Raw genomic sequence first — 7,799 nt, 5'->3', positions numbered from 1 at the left:
TTTGTGTTTTCTCTTTATTCATATCTTCGTGATATTATGAACATGTTGGATGTCAAATAAACATTACTATGGGCCCAAGGAAGGTATCAACGGTGGAAATCATTATTCCACACTGTTTTGTGTGGCATGGTCCACTTGAGTTTTGGATTTACTGAAAATTCAGGATCAACCCACACTGTTCATCCATTTTTCGGGATATAAATCTCAAGTGGACCACACCATGATGTACGTGTTTAATCCATGTCGTCCCCATGAGGTCAAGTTGTGTGGGCCCCACCATGACGTGTGTCAAACATCAACACCATGCATTTGATTGATCACCTTTAAATTATGGGATATCCCAAAAATCAACCGTATACGGAACTCCGGTGGGCCATACCATCTAAAATCATGTGAAGACATGCCTAAAATATATAAAAGCACTTAGTGGGCCCCACCTGAAATTTGGATGCGTCTGAAACTTGGTATGACCTCTCATCCAAGTGGCACACCCATAATGGATGGTCTGGATTTGCTGACCACATCTCTGTGGGCCCAAAAAATAATTATGAATGTTTTAATGGAGGGTAACCCCTCTCAACTTTTGTATGTGGTGTGGCCCATACAAGTCATAGATTAATTTGATTTTTAATCCCTGGGCCCACCATGGGATGATGCATCTGACTGATGGGGTAGATGTTTGACACGCATCATGGTGGGGCCCAAAGAGCCATACCAGACCCCGGCCCAAATTTGGGCGCGCTCTCAAAACAGACGCCCGCCCAAATCAAAACAGACGCCCGCCCAATAAAAAACCCCAAATCTCTCTCTCTCTCTCTCTCTCTCTCTCTCTCGTGTGCATCTGGGACTACTGGTTTTCCTCTTCGTTGCTAGATTGAGAGGCGCCATTGCAAGAACTTCAAGAAAAAACAAGGTATATGCTTCTTTCTGACATTTACTACTACCATTGGATTTTCTGTTTTAGATTAGTTTTCTTCTTGAAATACATGCGACAACAATTTATCTCCCTGCCATTCTCAAGGTTCCATTTTGGATCTGTTTCCATCTTGTAACTTAAACATCAGTATTGCAGTATTTACATTAGATCTGTTTCCATTACGCATAAATCCATCGATCTTTGGAAGAAGTTGATCTCTAATCATGGTAGGGGAGATGAGACAAACTTGCAAAATGACAAAAATCAAAGAGGTTTCCATAGCATTCATAGAGCTTGAGCGATGCCCGAGTCTACAAGGGCCTGTCTAGAAGCCTGGTAAATAAGATTGTCAGTGGAGAAGGGCTTAGAAGTTATCGAGGTTATCCATGCTAGCAAGGTTGTCGGCTATATGGAAAGAACAAATCAACATAATGTTTTTCATGGGCCGTTTCTGCAAAAGCATTCGTGGGGTGTTGCCAAGTTGAGATATAGGGAGTTCAGTGGAAAGGCTCTAGAGTATTAAAGGAAATCACAGAGAGGGTTGAGCGTAAATTATTAACTTGGAAGCAAATCCTTGCATCTACTTCATGTCTTTGTTTAAGATGCAATGTTCCTTCCTTAGTAGACAAGAAGGCATTGAAGAAACTTTCTTGGTGAGGGTTAGGGATATGGCTCGTTTTGGGAAATGCCTTCAGAGAATTAGAAGCTTGGAAGTAGCAAGGGATTAGGATTGTGAATGGCCATTAGAGGCAGGATTCAGGTGTATACGGACTAACAACAGTGGTTGTAAAGAAACTCGAGAAGAAGAATGGGTCTGGGGTGGATTGAGGAAATAGAAAAGGTTCTAGGAGGATCTTTGACAAGAAACAGAGAGAGAGAGAGAGAGAGAGAGAGAGAGAGAGAGAGAGAGAGAGAGAGAGAGAGAGAGAGAGGAAAAGAAAAGAAAAGAAGAAGAAGAAGAAGCTAAAATGCAAAGTTACAGACACAGGTAGTGGGGATACAAGCCACATTGATGGAAGTCTAGGACATGACTACAGATAGGATTACCCTTCTAGTACTTCCATACAATTGCAGGGAAATTTTAATCAAGAGAAGGGCTTAATGAGGCTAAGCCACATTGATGTTTTTGTCTTTGATTTTTTTTTTCTCTTGATAATGAGGCTAAAAAGACAAAAACATCAAAAGAAAATTGCAATGGCAGCTCCTTGATTCCCATCAAACTAGCCCAAAACCCACAAAGGCACTTAGGCCCATAGCTCAAATGATAACCTTCCTCTAAACTTTTTGGAGCAGATCTGCAGTTTGAAAGATCAGAGGTTTTAAATGGTAATTGAAGGCTTGAAACAGCAAATTCCCAATAAAACTGTTTACTATTAGCAAAAAATCAAATTAGATGTGGTTTAGTGAACACTTTAGATTAGTGAAAACTCAACATCTATATGGATTTCTCAATTAAATGAAACACATCTATGCTTAAAAGGAAAAGGACCCAACTAGCTAAACCCCCAAAAGAAAAACTGTTTATTATTAGCAAAAAAAATCTAATTAGAAGAGGTTTATCAAACGATTTAGGATTAGCAAATTTCAAAATCTATATGGATTTGTCAATTAAATGAAAGATATATGGAAAAAAAAAAAACCTTGTATAAGATGAGATAATACAGCTAAACTCCAATAGAACTTTTTTACCATTAGAACAAACCTAATTAGAGGCAGTTTGTTGAACGATTTATGATAAAAGAAAATTCAACATCTATCTGGATTTCTCAATTAAATGAAACATATACATAAAGGAAAAAGACCCACCTTGTATAAGATGAGATATGAATTGTAATGTGAGGATTTTCAAGCACAGAATCTAGAAAAACTAGGTTCTATGCAAGAAGGAAAATACCCTGTTTTCTTTGATTGAAAACAAGGCCAAAGCATCTATCTGTTCAAAAGAGAAAAGCCAAAAAAATAAAAAATCAAAGCAGTACAGCATCCAGTACTTTCATAGCAACACAGAATAAAAGGGGAAAAGGAAAACTCCTTTTACCAGTCTTTCATCTCTTGGAAAATGGAGCTCAAAAACAATCTTTTAAAACAAGGCAAACCACTTTGTAGTAATAAGAATCCAATCTAGAAAACATCACTACAAAACCAGAAAAATCCACCTCTAAACTGCAAAAGCTTCATGTCTCATGGCAGAAACAAGGTAGCAATAAGTATTTACAAATCAGTCAAATATAACTAGAAAGAACAAAATGCAGAAACAAACAGCATCATTGTAAATGGCACTTTGAAATGATTCAACAAACTCTTCAATTGTAAGTGTGCACCACTTGTAACGTGTGAGGATTGCTAGCCTTCCATTTGGTAGATCCCACTGGGTCAATGGCCTGACCCAGCCAAGCGATGACAACAAGGATGGCTGCGATCTTTGGCCTGCAGTCCGGGCTGGCTTGGGACTAGGTTCTTTACCTCATGTGCTCTCTTTAACTTAAGTTCATCATGGCCCGCATTGGCCCAGCTGAACCCATTTGTTACCCTACAATACACCATCTTGAGATGGTAACATGACATTTCCACAAGGGTTGGGCTTTCCAGATATGTATGTATGTATGTATGTATGTTTAAACAAAATTAAAACTCACCTTGCTCCCTTGATTCCATACATATACACACATGCATATATGTATATACATACATATGTTTAAACAAAATTAAAACTCACCTTGCTCCCTTGATTCCATACATATACACACATGCATATATGTATATCTGTATATACCTAAGATGTATGTGTATGTATGTATGTATGTATGTACACAAACCTATGTGGCGATTGTGGGTTTTCTTTAGTTTAAACATTTTCTATTTTACTATCCAGAAAACGTTTTTGCCCATGATTACTCTTATTATATGTGATCACAAAATCTGTCACTTGTGTAGAACATCCAAAAATCAGCAGGGTCCACCAACAGGTGTTGCCTATCTAAGTAAATAGGTCAACCTGATTTTTACAGCAGGTGATATTTGGTGGGGTCCATCTTTTCATAGGTGGGATGTTAGCAAACATGACAGGTTGGTGGGAAGGAGGGGACTGTGTGAATCATTTCTCCTATTCATTATGAAGGGAAAAAAAAATCATTCACTAAGTTAGGAATTGTGTATGGTATAGATCCAGGGACTTGCGCTTCTCATTTACGGTTTCTTAAATTTTGTAGCTTTAAATGTTCTAATCATGCATTTGCTTACACCATTGAAAAAAAGAATCATGTGTTTGCATACAAGGCGAGGGTGATTTATAGCTTGTGGACATGCTCTTGCTTCTTCTCATTTAGGCACACATACGCACATCCATCCATATATCCATATACATATGGATGGATATAGCAAATGAATGTAATTTGAGAGCGAGTGATATGTATCAATTTTCAAGAGGCAAAACTAGGTTTTTGAGATGATTTTATTTGTTTCTGTTTTTATGTTTACGTTTGTTGATTATTTTTCCATGAATTTGGTACCTCAATAAGTAAAAAAACAAACAGAAGCCATGACCTGATTAACTTTTCTGAATTTTGCAAATTTTAGAAAATATATGAGAAGGTTTTCGCTAGTTCTGATATTTTTCTCTTATCATTTGATTATTTAGTTATTGTCTTTTGAAAGACAGCTTTTTCTCTTGTTATTTGATTGGATAGTTCCATCTTTTTTCAAAGCATAAACTGTCAGATTGATTTTCTTTTATCCTTACTGTAGGTATGATGGCCAACGAGCTCAGATTTTGTGCTCTTGCATCCCCCATGTGGGCTGGATGAATCACCATGGTAATAGAGATGGTGGAAAAAAAGGAAGTAGTAGTCTAGCCTGTTTTGAGCCTCAATTCTTATATGATCTTCATGCCTTGAGTTTGTGCTAGTGTGGCTCATGGTTCAGTTATCCAAACCACTAATATGATGGGTTTCGCTGTTGATGACCCACACACCAAAGTTCCTCAAGATTGAAATATTCCAACCCTTCAATACCCAGCCAAGAAGTACACATTTAAGAAAGAAAAAATAGTGATAGTTCGAACTCAATAGAAAACTGGCCAAATATCAATGACTAGGATCTGGCAATCTTGGCTTCTTCTTTTCTTTTTTTTGAGTGCATCACATCAACAATTTAAACCACTGAACCATGTAGTTTGGCATGCTCAAAACTTGTGGCAGTGACAGATGTTGATAAGCCTTCATACTTCTTTGTCATTTTACGTCTGCTTATTTATAACATGTGGGCTTTTCTCTAGATTGGTCATAACATGTTCTAGTAGAGGAACCTAGTTCAAATGATGCTGGTTCTTTAGTTCTCATTTTTGGTCCCTTAGTTATTGGACCTTATCATAAAAGCTACCTTCTCCTATGGTCCATCTGCTTTGTATTATTTCCTGTCAGAGGAGGAAATGGAGATCCTTCTACTAGAAACTGCAGATTTTACTGTAGATTTCACTGGCGCAAAGCTGCAAAATATATTTTAGTTACTTCCTAATGAATTGTTTCTATTTTCCCATTAGGAGATTTTTTTAAAACTATCTTGCAACTGATTGGTAGGAATGAACCTGGAATTTTAACTGCTAGAAAGGATTTAGACTACATTGGATGAGAAGAACTGTTGGAAGCCTTGAAGAGGGTAGGTGTTTTGTTTTGTTTTTTAACCACTTACATGGATAATTATAGTGTTTCACTAATTCATCTGTGTACACATGTTCTCAATCTACCCACTTGCAGCAAAAGGGTACGTTTGAAACCGGTCAAGAAGATAGTACTGAAATTCTGGAGGAGTTAAAGCTGAGGTTGGCATACAGGGAAGCAGCTGTGGCTGTTCTTGCATGCTACAATCCAAATCCTCACCGTCCTTTCACTGAGGTCAATGCTAGAATGATTTCTTCATCAGTCGATAATTTGTTTCAAGATCAGAGGCTTATCTGGAATTTGTTGCAGACTAATATTCGTTCCATTCGCAGCAAGCCAAATATGCGTTATGTTGAGACTACCGGAAGGTTTTTTTGAGAAAGTTAGATTATGTAGAATCTATAGTCCGTGCATGTGCCCGTAAGTCTTATATCTCTCTTTCCTTTAATTACTCTTTTTTTTTTTTTTTTTGTCCTTGTGCCAAATAGTTCACTGTTCAGGTGCATAAGCCAATCAAATTATCATTGGCTTATGGATCTAGTGCATGCATGTCACATGTGCAGTAATGACATGGGGCATGGTACCTCCCATGCCTCCAATGGCACTGGATCTAGTCCCTTTCTGGTTACTTGAGTGTGAATTTCACACAATTTTGCTTGGTGCACTCCATCTTGACTCAGGTGTTTATTGTCTCATTTGAATTTTCTGTTATCTGTAGAGTTTTTTAGCGGTACTGGGTCCGAATGGAAGTGGTAAAAGCAACGTCATAGATGCAATGCCCTTTGTATTTGGGAAACGAGCTAAGTAGGTAAGCTCCATTTATATATGGGAATCTAATCTGGGTCATAGATGCAATGCTCTTTATATTGATTTGTTGCAAAACTTTCGTAATTCCTTGTGACATTTTTAAATTTTAATGTTATCCATGTCATTGATATAAGAATGTGAACCTTTCATCCACGACTAAAGTTTTTCCTTTATATAGCAATATCACAACCCTTTGAACAATGACTCTTTTACATTTAGTCTCTATTTTTTTTTCTTTTTGTTGATTGTCCTATTGATGATCGATTGCAAGTAATATATAGCCAATGGTCCTGCGTGCAATGGGAAGAAGTCCGCTGTTATTTTTTAATGGAGAAGAGCAGTAATATTGGTCTTCATTTTTTGAATTGGTAAAAGTTTCCTACATTTTGAGGTTTTAGGAGTTTAAACTAACACCCTTTTATTTTCTTTCGTATTGATTTTTGGGGATGGATTTGCCATTGCAGCTGGAGGTAACCAAAATTTACATCTTCATTTTTGGTTATACACCGGTTTGGGTATATGTTTTAGGTTATGAGATATATATATATATATATATATATATATATATATATATATATATATATATATATATATAAAATTCTTTAAGTGGAACTTTTGAGAGGGTGATAGGACCTGCCAAGGCTAGTGATGGATCTGGCAAGAAGGATGTGGTCGCAGTGTAGCCTGGCCCTAGCAACTAGGTGGAATTGAATAGACCCTTATGATTTATTATTATTTATTTATTATCATGTTCACATCACATGGTTATAGTAGATTTGAGTGTTATTTGCATGAGCTTATCATAATGTCATAATGTCTTTTGATTGTTTCTATGGTAAATGAATTTGCTAGATTGCTCATCAGGGTTCTTTTACTCAAGGAATGAGCTATATGCATTCCCAGGTAAAGATTTCATCTCAATATCACTTGCTTACTGAAAATATAAATCTTGAAATTTGATATTGTATATACTATTCAGTAGCATTTTTGTATGAATGCAAACCTTTTTTCTTCAACGGGCCTAAAGATTTGATTTTGTAGGAAGCCAAATCCTTGGAGAAAGATTCTATTTGTCACATTTGGGCATGGGAAATGTGATTCTGTTGAATCCAGAAAATTTGTTTGGATACTGGGAAAGAATTGAAAGGAATTCTATGGTGTAGGTACCTATTTATAAAAAAAAATTCAAAGAAGTGAATGATTAGATTTTATGTTTTTCGGGTGATGTTAGAGTTGGCATAGTATTTCATAAGGAATGGTTAGATTTTATGTCTGATAAAGGGTTTCCTAAGAAAACTTGGAAGTGTACGTTGATATGCAGAGCTGGCTAGTTGTAGAATTGCTACTGAAATGCAAAAGAATTCACTGTTAAAACAGGGGACAATAGGAAAGCAACAAAAACTGCGATCCTCGCCAGCGTG

The 7,799-nt window shown here is 36.8% G+C and overlaps 1 long non-coding RNA gene across 1 annotated transcript; it reads left to right on the top strand.

Annotated features, from left to right (window-relative positions):
* The first annotated feature begins 4,657 nt into the window (after nucleotides 1–4,657).
* Nucleotides 4,658–6,315, top strand: LOC131233257 (uncharacterized). Its single transcript, XR_009165150.1, has 4 exons — nucleotides 4,658–4,728; nucleotides 5,491–5,569; nucleotides 5,668–5,805; nucleotides 5,881–6,315. It is a non-coding gene; the product is annotated as an uncharacterized LOC131233257 (long non-coding RNA).
* The last annotated feature ends 1,484 nt before the right edge of the window (nucleotides 6,316–7,799 follow it).

This window comes from Magnolia sinica, chromosome 18 (genome assembly GCF_029962835.1).
Source record: "Magnolia sinica isolate HGM2019 chromosome 18, MsV1, whole genome shotgun sequence".
Taxonomy (NCBI): Eukaryota; Viridiplantae; Streptophyta; class Magnoliopsida; order Magnoliales; family Magnoliaceae; genus Magnolia; species Magnolia sinica.
The sequence above is the reverse complement of the archived record's forward strand: the minus strand, read 5'-3'. Positions and strand labels throughout refer to the sequence as shown.